The 13,809-nt window shown below is 49.2% G+C and overlaps 1 protein-coding gene and 1 pseudogene across 3 annotated transcripts in view; one reads left to right on the top strand and one right to left on the bottom strand.

Moving 5' to 3' along the window:
* The window catches only part of Phf19 (PHD finger protein 19), a 32,185-nt gene extending 19,303 nt beyond the window's left edge, over positions 1–12,882 (bottom strand). For 2 of the 3 annotated variants that reach the window (XM_006233971.4, XM_063283522.1), the window contains exon 1: positions 1,742–12,882. The gene's annotated coding sequence lies outside the window, so the exon portion shown is untranslated. The remainder of the gene's footprint in view (positions 1–1,741) is intronic. The other variant, NM_001106570.1, reaches the window with a different exon arrangement.
* On the top strand, positions 4,077–4,175 carry Rnu6-1256 (RNA, U6 small nuclear 1256; annotated as a pseudogene).
* Positions 12,883–13,809: the final 927 nt, after the last annotated feature.

The following is a 13,809-nucleotide window of genomic DNA, read 5'->3' on the forward strand; positions in this document are numbered from 1 at the left end:
ATTCCCCTTTCTGTTCTCGATTAACCGATAACTTCATGGGAACCAGTTTGGGGCATTTAAACCTGCCCATGCTTTTATCCACATACACATTGGCTCAAAGCAGCTAAGCCATTGCCATACCAGTCTAACACATCTGGCTCTCTACATCTCATTAAAGTGCTGCCTTTTGCTTCTCTGTTCCTGATAGAGGTATCACCGTGGTGGTGGTCACTTCTCCAACCAGTGCACTGCCACAGCGGGCTTTTTGGACAGTGGCCTGAGAAACTCCGAATCTCCACCCTAGAGTGGTTGGAGCATCCTGCCCTATTTCCCATCATGTCCTGCTTCCAACTCTTGTCTCATTTTTCCTCATCAGCTATTTCATTCACCTTTTCCAAGCCTATTTTCCTGAGCCTGTTGCTTGCTACTGCCTGGTACCTGGAACGGGGAGCCTCAGGGCACCCAGCTTCTCTATCTGAACCTTCCAGAAGGTTTGTGGCTTCCCAAACCTTCGCTGGTGGTCAGTTATTGCTTTCTCCCCTCCGTGGTCGTATTCCTCCACACATACTCTCCTAAGATCAAATACAGTTTCCTTATGTTGTAGTGTAAGGGGATGGTGGGGGGCGCTCCTGTTCAGGGTTCCTCCCTCTGCCTAAGGTGTTGGGCACCTGGTGCCCTGCCAGCCCACAAGAAGACAGCTCCGGGTGTGTTTTCATGTGAGTGCCTCTTCAGAGACTGTAGGATAGTCTATGGCAGTGTGCCAGTCCTATACGTAAAACTAAATACACGTGGGCATGTGAGGGGCCTGGGGCGGTGGGGCATAGTCAGGATCTAGGGTCTTCAAATGATGGGAATCAACCTCCTTCTGCCTTCTCCTTCCTATCTTTTACTCCAGGGCAGAGGAACAAGCACCAGGTAAGGGCTGTAGTCAGAACTTTTTTGCCATCTCCCTGGCACTTGGCTCTTTGGGAGCTGGGAGATCCCCGCATGCTGGGTCTGGAGTGTGGCCGGCCTCGGCAGGTTCACAAACTGACATTTCCTCCCCCACTGAGATTTTGGGGGCAGGCCGGGTCGCTGCGCCCCCGAGGCCGTGCTGGGCCCCCGGGTGGTGGCCCCCCCATCTCGCCTCCATCCTCCTGGAGAGGGCCCCCGCGGGCTGTGATTGGCTGATTCAAACCCATCGGCACAGAAGTGCTTGTTTGCGGGTTCCCGTCGGCGTCCAGTTCAAATCCGCGGCACTGGGCGCGCGGGGCCGGGCGGGGGCAGGAAGCGCGGATGATTCATGCGCCGAGGCCTCTCCAGGGCGGCCGTTGGCTTTTTAAAAGGGTGTTCAGGGGAGAGGATAGCTTGCAAAAAGTGTCCCCTTCAGCTACAGGCACTCCTTTCCTCAGTTGCTCTAACTGCAAACTTTCCCCGCTCCCAGCCTATCGTAGCCTGACTTTGGACGTGAGCAAAATCCCAAATGCCCTGCCTATCCTCCCCTCCATAGCTTCAAATGGAAAAGAAAAGACACGCGGCCACAAACGGAGACCTGTCACCCACATCCTGCCCAGCGCTGGGGATGTGGCTGGGACTCCCGCTGCCCTGAGGGTACCGCTCGGGCTCCATCTCCGTTCCCATCCTACAAGCGCGCAGCTCCTCAGAACTCCAGCCCCCGCCCGGGGATCGTAGGGCTCAATCTAGGTTTCTGGGAGAGGGATCGTGTGCAGGATTGAAGCGTGAAACGCGGACACTCCCGGGGCGCCCGCAGCGCGGGACTTACCGCGAGGCAGCGCGTCAGCCGGTCCCACTTGGAGTCTGGCCACCAAGCACATCGGTGGCGGTGGTGCGCTCGGCCCAGGACTGCCCGGCCGAGTGTCCGCCCCTGGGGCCGGGGTAGGGGTCTCGGCGGGGGCGGGGCGGGGCGGGGGCGCCGCGGGGAGGAGGGGACGCAGGGAGGGAGGGGCCGGTGCGCTCAGGAAGGGGCCCCCCGGGCGCGGGGCGCCATCTTTTTCGCGTTTTCCCGCGAATTATTGACGTCCCCGCTTATGTAATTAGCAGGGGCCGCACCGGCTTTGCCATTGGAGCCCGCGGCCGGCGGGGCCCCGCAGCGCCTCCCGGGGCCGCCCCCGCGCAGCGAGCAGAGCGGGCACACGCGGAAACACAGCTGCACAGACCCACGGCTGGGCAGGCGTACACACACCACACGCGCACAGCTACTACACCCAGACCTTTCAGGACCCGGGTAGGTCTCCCAACACCTTGATCTTACAGCACGGACACTCCACGTCACTCCCCGGAGACCAGGGCAAGCCTAAGAGAATCGGACACAGGACACGCACACATATGTGTGCCATAAGTCACAACACTCAAAATGACTCTGCCTTCAGCATAGACTCCCGCGAAACCGCGTGCACGGCACACACAAGTCAGCAGCATAGAGCTCCGACACAGTGACCACAAGACCCACTCGAGTATGCCAGTCACGCACTGTAGAGATAACAGTGTAAGAGAAATAGTCACGTAGACCGTGGGCACAAACACGACAAATACGTAAAGGGCAGACCTAAGACAGATCTTGTGGATATGGCTCCAGTCAGATAAGATCTCCCTCCCTCCAGGAGAAAAGACAGAGTGTCCTCAACCAGACTCACTCTTGGCGCCAGGGCTGGAGATAACACTGGTAACACCCACTACCCGCATCTCTGCTTTCGGTCTGGACTGCCCACTGCACCTGCTAGCAAGGCCCCCTGCAGGCACACCCTGCTGGAATGCTTGCATTCTTGGTGTGGTTGTGTACTGCTTTTCCTTCCCAGAGCCTTCCCTGTTCATTTTCCAGGGGCCACACTGGTCCTCTGCTTCCTGCGTGGTGGGCAGTCTGACCTGCAGCGCCTGCCTGCCTTCCACCTTCTTCCCCCCGCCCCCCAGCTTGAGATATAGGAATCCTCTTTCACATGTCCACATCCCCCCTTTCCCCTGGGTCTTCCTGCTTCTCTGGTCTTCCTGGGGATTTGACCCACAGCAGAATCTGGTTAATTTGAGCATCTGTCTCCCTTGGCTGAGCCTGGAAAGGAAGTTGGTAGCAGCCCCACCAGACAGGATCTTCCAGCCTAGGAAGGCATAGCTACACATTGCCTTCTGCAGAGATAACACCTCTGTCCAGGAAGCTCTGTCACGAGCCCGAGGCTGCCCAGAGGCACCTTTAGGATTCCAGAGGCAGAGACAACAGAGCAAGCCTGTCTCTGTAGCTCATGGGCTGGCGCCACCTATTCTTGGATGTGAGACTCTGCGTCACTTGTTGTCCAGCTGTTGGGATGGTTAGAGGCGCTGTATACTAAGTCCTTGTCACCCCATAGGTGGGCAGAAGGTAAATAGTGAACTTTGTCCCATCTGTATCCATCCACCGTTCTCTCGTGTAGGGCTACAACTGGCTTAGAGCACACAGGCAAGTAAGGGAATTGGGGCCTGCAGTCCGGTGAGGAAGCCAGTACGGGGGAAACACATTAATGTGAACAAAGACCTTTGGCATATAATTTGGGAACTGTTGCTCTGAGGCCAGTTCTGCTTCTGAGCAGAGGGACTGTGGGTAAGCTAGTCAGCCCCACCCCCCAAGGTTTATTTATATACCCCATTCTATCTGTTCCAAAGCAGTGGCAACACTACTCTGCCCCACGGGGCCATCGCCTAGATAAAGTTAACATAGGCCAAGAAGGAGCAGGTGCTTCAGTAAACTCCAAAGCGGTGTATGAAATGAGAAGCTGTTGACACACTAAAGACAGGAGACTGTAATGTCACAAGAAACGTGGTGTCGTTCACAGTGGTTTACAAGCTAAGTTCCAAGGAGGAATTGGCATTTGGACAGGATGCAGAAACAGAGAGGCATGGATTTCAGGGGGAGGGAATTGAATGGACTGCCCCTCCCCCCCAAAAAAATTCCAGGTTAAAACAATAAGAAGTGCTAGCCAGGAGTGGTAGCATAGGCCTTTAATCTACTTGGGAGGCAGAGCAAGGTGGATTTCTGAGTTTGAGGCCACCCTGGTCTATAGAGGGAATTCCAGAACAGCCAGAGAAACCATGTCTTGAAAAACCAATAGACTAATAAAAAAAATGATCAGAGCTTGATTAGGCAACATATATACTAAAATTTGAATGATGCAGAGAAACTTAGCATGGCCCTGTTCAAGGATGACTTGCAGATTCATGAGCATCCCGTGTTTCCCGCATGTCTTAGGGAAATTGCTGTGAAGAGACACCTTGACCAAGGCAACTCATAAAGGACAACATTTAACTGGGGCTGGCTTATGGTTCAGAGATTCAGTTCACTATCATCAAGGTGGGAGCACGGCAGCATCCAGGAAGATATGGGCTGGAGGAGCCAAAGCCTCTCCTGTCCTTCAAAGGCAGACAGGAGAAGATTGTCTTCAAGCAGCTAGGAAGAGGGTCTCAAAGCCCACTTCCAACAAGGCCACACCTCCTAATAGTGCCTCTCCCTGGGCCAAGCATATTTAAACCACCAAATTCCACTCCCTGGCCCCCATAGGCTTGTTGAAACACATGAGTCTATGGGGACCATAGCATAATGCTAAAACATATAGTCCAACTTCAAAAGTTCCCAGAGTCTCTAACAGTCTCGATGTCTCTTCTGATGTTCATCCAGTCACTAAACTGTAATCACCTATAAAATCAAAATCAAGAAACAGAGCACAGACCTCCAACATCACAGGATATGTATTACCATTCCAGAATATCACAGTGAGGAAATCCTAAAAACCAAAGCAAGACAAAAAAAAAAAAAAAAAAAAAAAAACAGCTGGGCAAACTCTAAACTCTGCATCTCCACGTCTGATGTCAAATCGGGCTTCAGATCTCCAACTCCCTTGATCTTTGTTGTGCAACACACTTCTTCCTCCTGGGCTGGTTGCACTCCCTGGTAGCAGCTTTTCTGGGCAGGTATCTCGAAGCTCTGGCATCTCTAACATCTTGAGGTGTCCAAGGCAACTTCAACTTTCAATTTCACAGCTCCCTGTTCCAATATCTGGGATCTACACATGATCTTCTGGGCTCCTCCAAAGAGCTGGTGTCACTTCTCCAGCTCTGCCCTCCGTGCCACTCTAGGCTCTGGTGGACTCCACTCCACTGCCGCTGCTGTTCTTGGTGATCGTCCTATGGTACTGGCATGTCCAATACTTTGGGGTCTTCCACTGTAACTAGGCCTCACCAATAGCCTCTCATAGGCGCTCTTCATGGTGACAAGCCTCAGCTCCTGTGCATGACCCCTTCAATCCTGGGCCATCAATTGCAACTGAGGCTGCACCTTCACCAATGGCCTTCCATGGCCTCTCACAGTTCGGAGCCTCAGCTGCTCTCCGTCACTCCTTTGTGTTCCAAAACCAGTACCACCTGGGCGACTCTTACACATTACCAAGTCCAGCTGAACCATGCGCTACAACCTTGGCTATTTCTGGAACACAGCTTCTTTGTGCTCTCATAAAACAATCCCCCCAAAAGAGGTCACCTCGGTGATGTTAGTCTCTCTCTTTTTTTAAAAAAAATTTTTTTTTTGGTTCTTTTTTTTCGGAGCTGGGGACCGAACCCAGGGCCTGGCGCTTCCTAGGCAAGCGCTCTAACCACTGAGCTAAATCCCCAACCCCTTTTTTAAAATTTTTATTAGATATATTTCTTTACTTACATTTTAAATGTTATTCCCCTTCCTGGTTTCCTGTCCATAAACCCCCATTCGCTCCCCTCCCCCTCCCCCATATGGGTATTTCCCCTATACATCCCCCTTACTGCCCCCCATATTCCTCTGCACTGGGGATCCAACCTTGGCAGGACCAAGGGCTTCCCCTTCCACTGGGGCCCCAACAAGGCTATTCTGTGCTACATATGCAGTTGGAGCCCTGGGTCAGTCCATGTATAGTCTTTCCGTAGTGGTTTAGTCCCTGGAAGCTCTGGTTTACCATTGTTGTTTTTATGGGGTTGCAACCTCCTTCAACTCTTTCAATACTTCCTCTAATTCCCCCCAAGGGGGTCTTGTTCTCAGTTCGGTGATTTGCTGCTAGCATTGACCTCTGTATTGGACATGCTCTGGATGTGTCTCTCAGGAGAGATCTGGTCCCTTTCAGCATGCATTTTTTAGCTTCATCAATCTTATCTAGTTTTGCTGGCTGTATGTACATGGGCCACATGTGGGGCAGGCTCTGAATGGCCATTCCTTGAGTTGCTGCTCTAAACTTTACTTCCAAATCCCCTCCTATGTTTATTTCCCCCCCTTTCAAGAAGGAGTGGGAACATCTGCATTTTGGTCATCCTTCTTCTTGAGCTTCCTGTGGTCTGTGGATTGCATCTTGGGTAATTTGAGCTTTTTGGGTAATTTGAGTGCATACCAAGTGTGTTTTTCTGTGATTGGGTTACCTCACTCCAGATGATATTTTCTAGTTCAATCCATTTGCCTATGAATTTCATGAAGTCATTGTTTTTGATAGCTGAGTAGTACTCCATTGTGTAGATCTACCACATTTTCTGTATCCATTCCTCTGTTGAAGGGCATCTGGATTCTTTCCAGCTTCTGGCTATTATAAATAAGGCTGCTGTGAACATAGTGGAGCATGTGTCTTTGTTGTATGTTGGAGCATCTTTTGGGTATATACCCAAGAGAGGTATAGCTGGGTCCTCAGGTAGTGTAATGTCCAATTTTCTGAGGAATCTCCAGACTGATTTCCAGAATGGCTGTACCAGTTTGAATCCCACCAACAATGGAGGAGTGTTCCTCTTTCTCCACATCCTCGCCAGCATCTGCTGTCGCCTGAGTTTTTTGTCTTAGCCATTCTGACTGGTGTGAGGTGGAATCTCAGGGTTGTTTTGATTTGCATTTCCCTGATGACTAAGGATGTTGAACATTTCTTTAGGTGCTTTTTGGCCATTCGATAATCCTCAGCTGAGAATGTTTTGTTTAGCTCTGTACCCCATTTTTTAATAGGATTATTTGGCTCTCTGGAGTCTAACTTCTTGAGTTCTTTGTATATTTTGGATAATAGCCCTCTATCAGATATAGGATTTTCCCAATCTGTTGGTTGCCGTTTTGCCCTAATGACAGTGTCTTTTGCCTTACAAATGTTAGTCTCTTTTTAATCACCACTAATTTCTTAGTTCCAGCGAACCAGCATCAGTTGTCCCAGTCGTCTCCTCCTCTTTTTTTTTTTTTTTTTTTTGGTTCTTTTTTTTTTTTTTCCGGAGCTGGGGACCGAACCCAGGGCCTTGCGCTTCCTAGGTAAGCGCTCTACCACTGAGCTAAATCCCCAGCCCCTCGTCTCCTCCTCTTGATTCTGAAGCCAGAGCTACATGGCGGAAGCTGTGGAGTTCTGCTGCTTCCTAGAGCTGGAACATGGCCCCTCATTCTATTACACTACCACCAGCTTTCTGTTTTCCAACTCCATCACTGCCTAAGCTCGGTTGTCCTGGAACTTGTCTGTAGATTGACCTTGAACTCAAAACACACTCTTCATGAGACTAAACCACACCACAGAGTCTAAACTGGGTTCTTCTGAGTCCTCCTTTGTCAACGCAATTAATTTGACTCTCTTCACCTTAGCCTTAGACAGACTCTTCAGACAAGGGTGGAAAGCAGCCACATTCTTCACCAAAATACCACAAGAATAGCATCTTAGCCACATACTAAAACTCTTCTCCTCTGAATCCTCTATAACCAGGCTTGCATAGTTTAAATCATCCTCAGCAACGAAGTCTTCCATATTGCTATCGGGATAGCCCATTAAGCCCCACTTAAGGCATTCCACTGCTTTTCAAAAAGTGCCAAAATCCACATTCCTCCACACAAAGCGTGATAGGTCAGGCCTGTCATGACAATACCCTAGTGCCTGGCACCAACTTCTGTCTTTGTTAGGGTTTCCACTGCTGTGAAGAGACGCCTTGACCAAGGCAACTCTTATAAAGGACAACATTTAATTGGGGCTGGCTTACAGGTTCAGAGGTCCAGTCTATTAATAAGGCGGGAGCATGGTAGCATCCAGGTAGGCATGGTGCTGAAGAAGCTCAGAGTTTTACATTTTCATTAAAAGGAAGCCAGGAGCAGACTGTTTTTAGGCAGCTAAGAGGAGGGTCTGAAAGTCTATCCCCACAGTGACACCATTCCTCCAACAAGGCCACACCCCCTCCAACAAGGCCACACCCCTCCAACAAGGCCACACCTCCTCCAACAAGGCCACACCCCCTCCAACAAGGCCACACTCCTCATAGTGCCACTCCCTGGGCCAAGCATATTTAAACCACCATACCCTGTTAGCTGCACTTCTGTGTTTTCGGCTTGTTCCCCCCTCCCCCCAAGGTGGTGATGTTGAAAACCTTCAAATAAAACTGATTTAAAAATTTAAAGCTAGGCAAAAGATATCGACAGACCATTCCCAAAAGAGGAAACCCAAATAGCCAAAGTGGCCAAAAATAAGAAGATATGTTCACCTTCACTGGCCATGCGAGAGGGACTGATGGCCATGCAAATCGAAGGACTGTGCAGCACCATCGGGTGTCCCCAGCGTGGCAAAGAGCTAAAGTTTGTCCATCTTAGGGAATGCGGTCAGTCGGGGTATAGCACAGGGGCCTCTCAGATTTGCCAATTGAGATGTCAGTTGCTAGGACTTGGGAGAGCCGTTGGGTGATGTCAAGTGGGATTTAAGATGCCAGTGCCTTCAGTTTAGTGTCACTCGGCATGCAAAAACGAACAAATAGAAAAGAAAAGAAAAAGGAAGAAAGAAATCAGTTACCCACTAAGAGCAGTCCAGATACGATGTAACTGTGATAGGTTCACACAATGGAATTGTATCCTGAGAGAAACTAAGCTAAGACGCTGAACCCTAGCAGGCATGCACCCTAGAGGGAAATGAGCACAGAGGTACCTAGGTATCGTGTGGTAGAAAATTAAACATTTGTGCACGGTTTAGTCAGGTAGTGTAGAAGTATTAACCAGACTCGAGCAATGAAAGATACCTGTCTTAGACGGGGAGAGAAAGGCCTGGGGTTAGAAAGGAGCACAGAGGTGTGTTCAATCAGGTCTGTAAGATTGTCTTTCTTAGGAGAAAAGCCAAATATGTCAAAGTGTGAGGATCTGACGGTGCTGGGTGCCGCGGCTTTCCCTCACTCTATGCAGTCTGTAGCTGTTTTCCTCAGGAAATTTTCCCTCCTGGAAGGAAGAGGGAGGAACTAGAAGCATTGAAGCCCATGGGATCCCAAAAGTTCATGAAAATTAGAAGATTCACCAGCCCCACTTCCTCCAAAAGGTTTTAAAAGTAGTCAACAAGGGGGTTGGAGAGATGGTTCAGTCGGCTAAGTGCTTGCTTGATAACCATGAAGCTATGATACCAGATCCCCAAAACTTACAGCACAACCACAGTGGGCACAGTGGATTGCTTCAGAGTGGGAACAGGCAGATATTGCAGCCACCCGGTCTAACTAAAACAGTTCCAAGTTTGGTGAGAGACCCTGTCTCAAACCATACCTTTAATCCCAGCACTCTGGAGGCAGAGGTAGGCAGATCTCTGTGAGTTGACGCCAGCCTTGTCTACAGATTGAGTTCTAGGACAGGCAGAAGAGAAAGAGAAACACTGTCTCAAAAAAAATGCTTTATGTCTCCCAGGGAAGAGTTACAAGTAACTAGTCATTGTAAAGGGAGGGGGAGGCACACAAGACCCTAAAAGGCTAGAGGAAGGCACCCAACCTTGACCTCAGGACTTCACATGTGAACACATGGGCAAACACACCTGCACACACAAGCTTATACCCACCCCCACCAGGGAGCAAACATGTTCTGGAGAGAGAGGACTGATGAAGCTGCCTGTAAGGTGGAAGATCCAAGGGTGTGGCTTTACTGAGCTGTCAGTCATGATGGGGTGGGCTTTGGGGCAATGTAGCTGCCCGTGAGTCACACATATTGCTATAGTTAGTTGCAGTAAGCTCATTGGCCTGTCCATTTGGGGTGAACAGGGGTTGGTTCAAGTCTCCTGGGGGAAGAGTTAGACTCCATGTTGGGACAACTGGCCACTGTGAAGATGGGACGCACAGGAAGTCCTGAGCAGACTGTGGATGGGGAAGCTCGAGGCAGGTAGGGCAGCTCATTATGTGTGCAGGTGGTTGTGGCTCAGAGCTCTGCTGTGTGGTGTTAGCTGTTCTCCTCCTCTTTTTAGACTTATCTCAATTTGGTGAGGGAGGCTTGGCAGACATGAGGGAGAGTCTGGGGGCTTAGAGCGGCAGTGGGATTTCTACACCACAGCACACACATACACACCACAGCACACACATACACACACACAGCATATCTACATACCATACACACATACACAGCACATACATACCACACACAGCATATATACATACACGCATACACACACACAGCACACAAAAATATACACACAGCACCACACACATACACACACATACCACAGACAGCACACACACATATACACATACAGCACACACAAATACATACACAGCACACACATATACATAGCACACACATACACATACAGCACACACATATACAGATATAATACCACAATATACAATACAATACACATACAGCACACACATACACATATAGTGCGCGTGCACACCCACCCACACACACACACCACATACACATACAGATATACCACACATACACACACACTACACACACATATAGACTCACAGATACACCACACACAGAGAAAAACACCAAACACATAGGTACACACAGATTTGCACACCACACACACACGGATACACACATCACACACATAGATATACACACCACACACAGATACACATACCCACACACACACACACACACACACACACACACACACACACAGAGTGACACCCACAGATACACATACCACACACATAATACAGATATTATGTAGGTGTGTGTACACACCAAACACACACATACCATACACACTCATAGACACATCACACGCACATAGATAGATACACTATACACAAACACCACACATATAGACACACACACCACATCATACACCACACACACACACACACACACACACACACACACACACACACACACACGCAGGCACATGCGCACACCAGGGCCTGCTCCCTCCCCTCAGCTGTGCCTCCTCCCCACTCAGCACTGCTCCCCTTTGTCATTAAGTTAAGGAAGATGTGGTATTATGCAGGGAAGAAAATAATGCCCCTGGAGAGGTTCTCCATCTTGCACCTAGAACCGCCTTTCCTGGAATGTAGTTCCCAAACAATAGCTCACTTGTTCCATGCGCTCAGTCACTGACTTTGAGAGAACACCGTTTTGTTTCAGGACCATTTGCTCATAAGCAACTTAGCACCCACGAGAATGCTATATGAAGTAAGCCCGCTTTTCACAAATATTACCGCCTCTTAAAAGATACTTCAATATTCAGCCTTCGGGAATAAATTAATCATGCAGGTGGCTAGCTGAGGTCGTCTAAATCTGGGGGTCAGTTTAGAATGCTCTCTCCACAGAGGTGTTGATTTTTCAAATGCTGGTGGAAAACATTGCATTAACACATTTGAAAACAAAAGTGCCTGTGGCCTTGGTTAGCTGCCAAGCCGTAAACGCTTGTTACCTGGGGCTTTTGTGGGTAAGCAGCAGAAGCCAAGCACCTACTTTGTAGCAAGAGAACTTTTGCCAGCCCACGGCACTGTCCCCATCCCAACCCACGTCACTGTGGAACCCAGTGTCTCCTTCCTTTTTCAGTCTGTTCATCTGTTAAAAATTAAGTGGTCCTGCACGTCTACTTTCAACATCCGACAGTCAGCGGGGGAGCTGTGCTGGGGACACAGGCTCTCTCTGCTGGGGCTGGGTATACAATGCAGACGAAGAAAGTCCCACTGCCTTCAACATGTTCCTGGCCCAGAGCTGCTGGGGAAGAGAGGTGGGGATGGACACATTGGTAGGTAATGGTTAGAAGAATGGATCAGATAAACAGGCTGGCTTTGAGCACACATAAATGACTTCCAGTATTCCCCTGACGCCCAATCATTGAATCATTTGACCCTGTTGACCTTCACCCTTGTGTCTCCTTCATGGGGTAACCTGGGACACGTACTTATCTAACTAGGGCATTAGAGCGGCTCACTGGTTAAATGTTAAAGTTAGAACATATCTGTGGTTTTCTGTCATTTGAGATAAAGCATGTTACATAAATACTTGGCCTGTTCTAACTCCAAGTCTTTATATTTGAGATTTATTTATTTATTTATTTATTCATTCATTCATTCATTGGAGACAAGGTTGTCCTGGAACTCTTTGTAGCCCAGGCTGGTCTGAACTCAGAGATCTGCCTTCTGAGTGCTGGGATTTAAGGTGAGCGTGACACCACTGGCCCTCCTTGAGAATTGTTTTGTCTCCTTATTTTTACGGTGTGTTGTCCCTTTTGGTCTTGAGGGAGATGGTAAATAGGACAAAACCATCAACCTGGGTGCCTGTTCCACACCCCCCCAGCCTTAGCTCCTGTCCATGTGCAGCTTCAGACACCTTTGATATCACGAGGTAGTTCACCCTCAAGTGATTCCCCACCCCACGGCAGCTGCAAGGTGAGCAAGGCATGGGGAGGGCGGAGCTCCCTCCCCTTGTGTTTGGCGTGACTAACACTCAAGGAGGTTAAGTGGCTTATTCAAGGTCACACAGCTGGAACTTCGACACAAAAAGTGGGGTCAGGTAGCTGGCTGAGAAGACCTTCCAGGTCAGCACCTAATTCCTCATTTTCTGACAGGGAGACTCGTTCAAGAACACATAGGGAAGACTTGTTGCAGGCTGAGCCGGAAATCAGTTGAGGATCCAGAAAGTGATGAGTCTCTCCCTGCCCAGATCAGTAGTACATCAGCTCTCAGGCAGTTCCCTGGAGTCGTTTTTAAAAATTACTTATATATATATATATTTTTTAAAGATTTATTCATTTTATTTATATGAGTACACCGTCGCTGTCTTCAGACGTACCAGAAGAGGGCATCGAATCCCATTACAGATGCTGTGAGCCACCATGTGGGAATTGAACTCAGGACCTCTGGAAGAGCAGTCAGTGCTCTTAACCACTGAGCCATCTCTTTTCAGCCCATATATTTTTTAATTAAAATATAATTATTTCCCTTCTCTTCCAATTCCTCCCTTTTCTTTCCAAGTTCCCTCCCTCCTACTCCTCCTCCCTCTTAAGGTAATAGCTTTTCCAATCATTGTTGCATATATAGGGGTGTGTGTGTGTGTGTGTGTGTAAATATAGTCTGCTGAGTCTATTTCTGTTGTTTGTGTGAGGAGCTGAAACCACCAATAACATGTTCACCCAGCCTTCCAGGCCAATCCAAGCACTGGGCACACACCTTTTGTGTGGCCATGGCTTCTCCATGACTGTGCACCAGCCCTAGTATTTCCCATTTCCGTAGTCAGTCCGTTCAGCATGTAGCTGCCTTCAACCACTGCAGGAGACGAGGGCCATCTCCTCTGCATTGGTTATTCACAGCTTTGGCGTCAGTTTGGCTAGGCTGTGGACCCCTGGTCTGGGTGGTGCTGTGGAGATGACTCTTAAGTCAGATCACACCAGTTAAGTCTAAGGAGACGATCCTCCGTCGTGTGAGTTGAAGGCCTGCAAAGTAAAAAATGAGGCTTCCAGAGGAAAAAGTTCCTCTCAAGACTGCAGCATGCCTGAGTCACACGCCTATCAGTCCACCCTACAGATTCCAAACTTGCTGACCTGACACAGCTCGGCTAATTCCACAAACCGATTCCTTGTGTATCACTGGCTCTGTCTCTCCCCAGACTGAAACACATTCAGTGTCTGTGAGGGCGGGCAACCCTTGAGGTTCATCTGC

This window comes from Rattus norvegicus, chromosome 3 (assembly GCF_036323735.1).
Source record: "Rattus norvegicus strain BN/NHsdMcwi chromosome 3, GRCr8, whole genome shotgun sequence".
Lineage (NCBI taxonomy): Eukaryota > Metazoa > Chordata > Mammalia > Rodentia > Muridae > Rattus > Rattus norvegicus.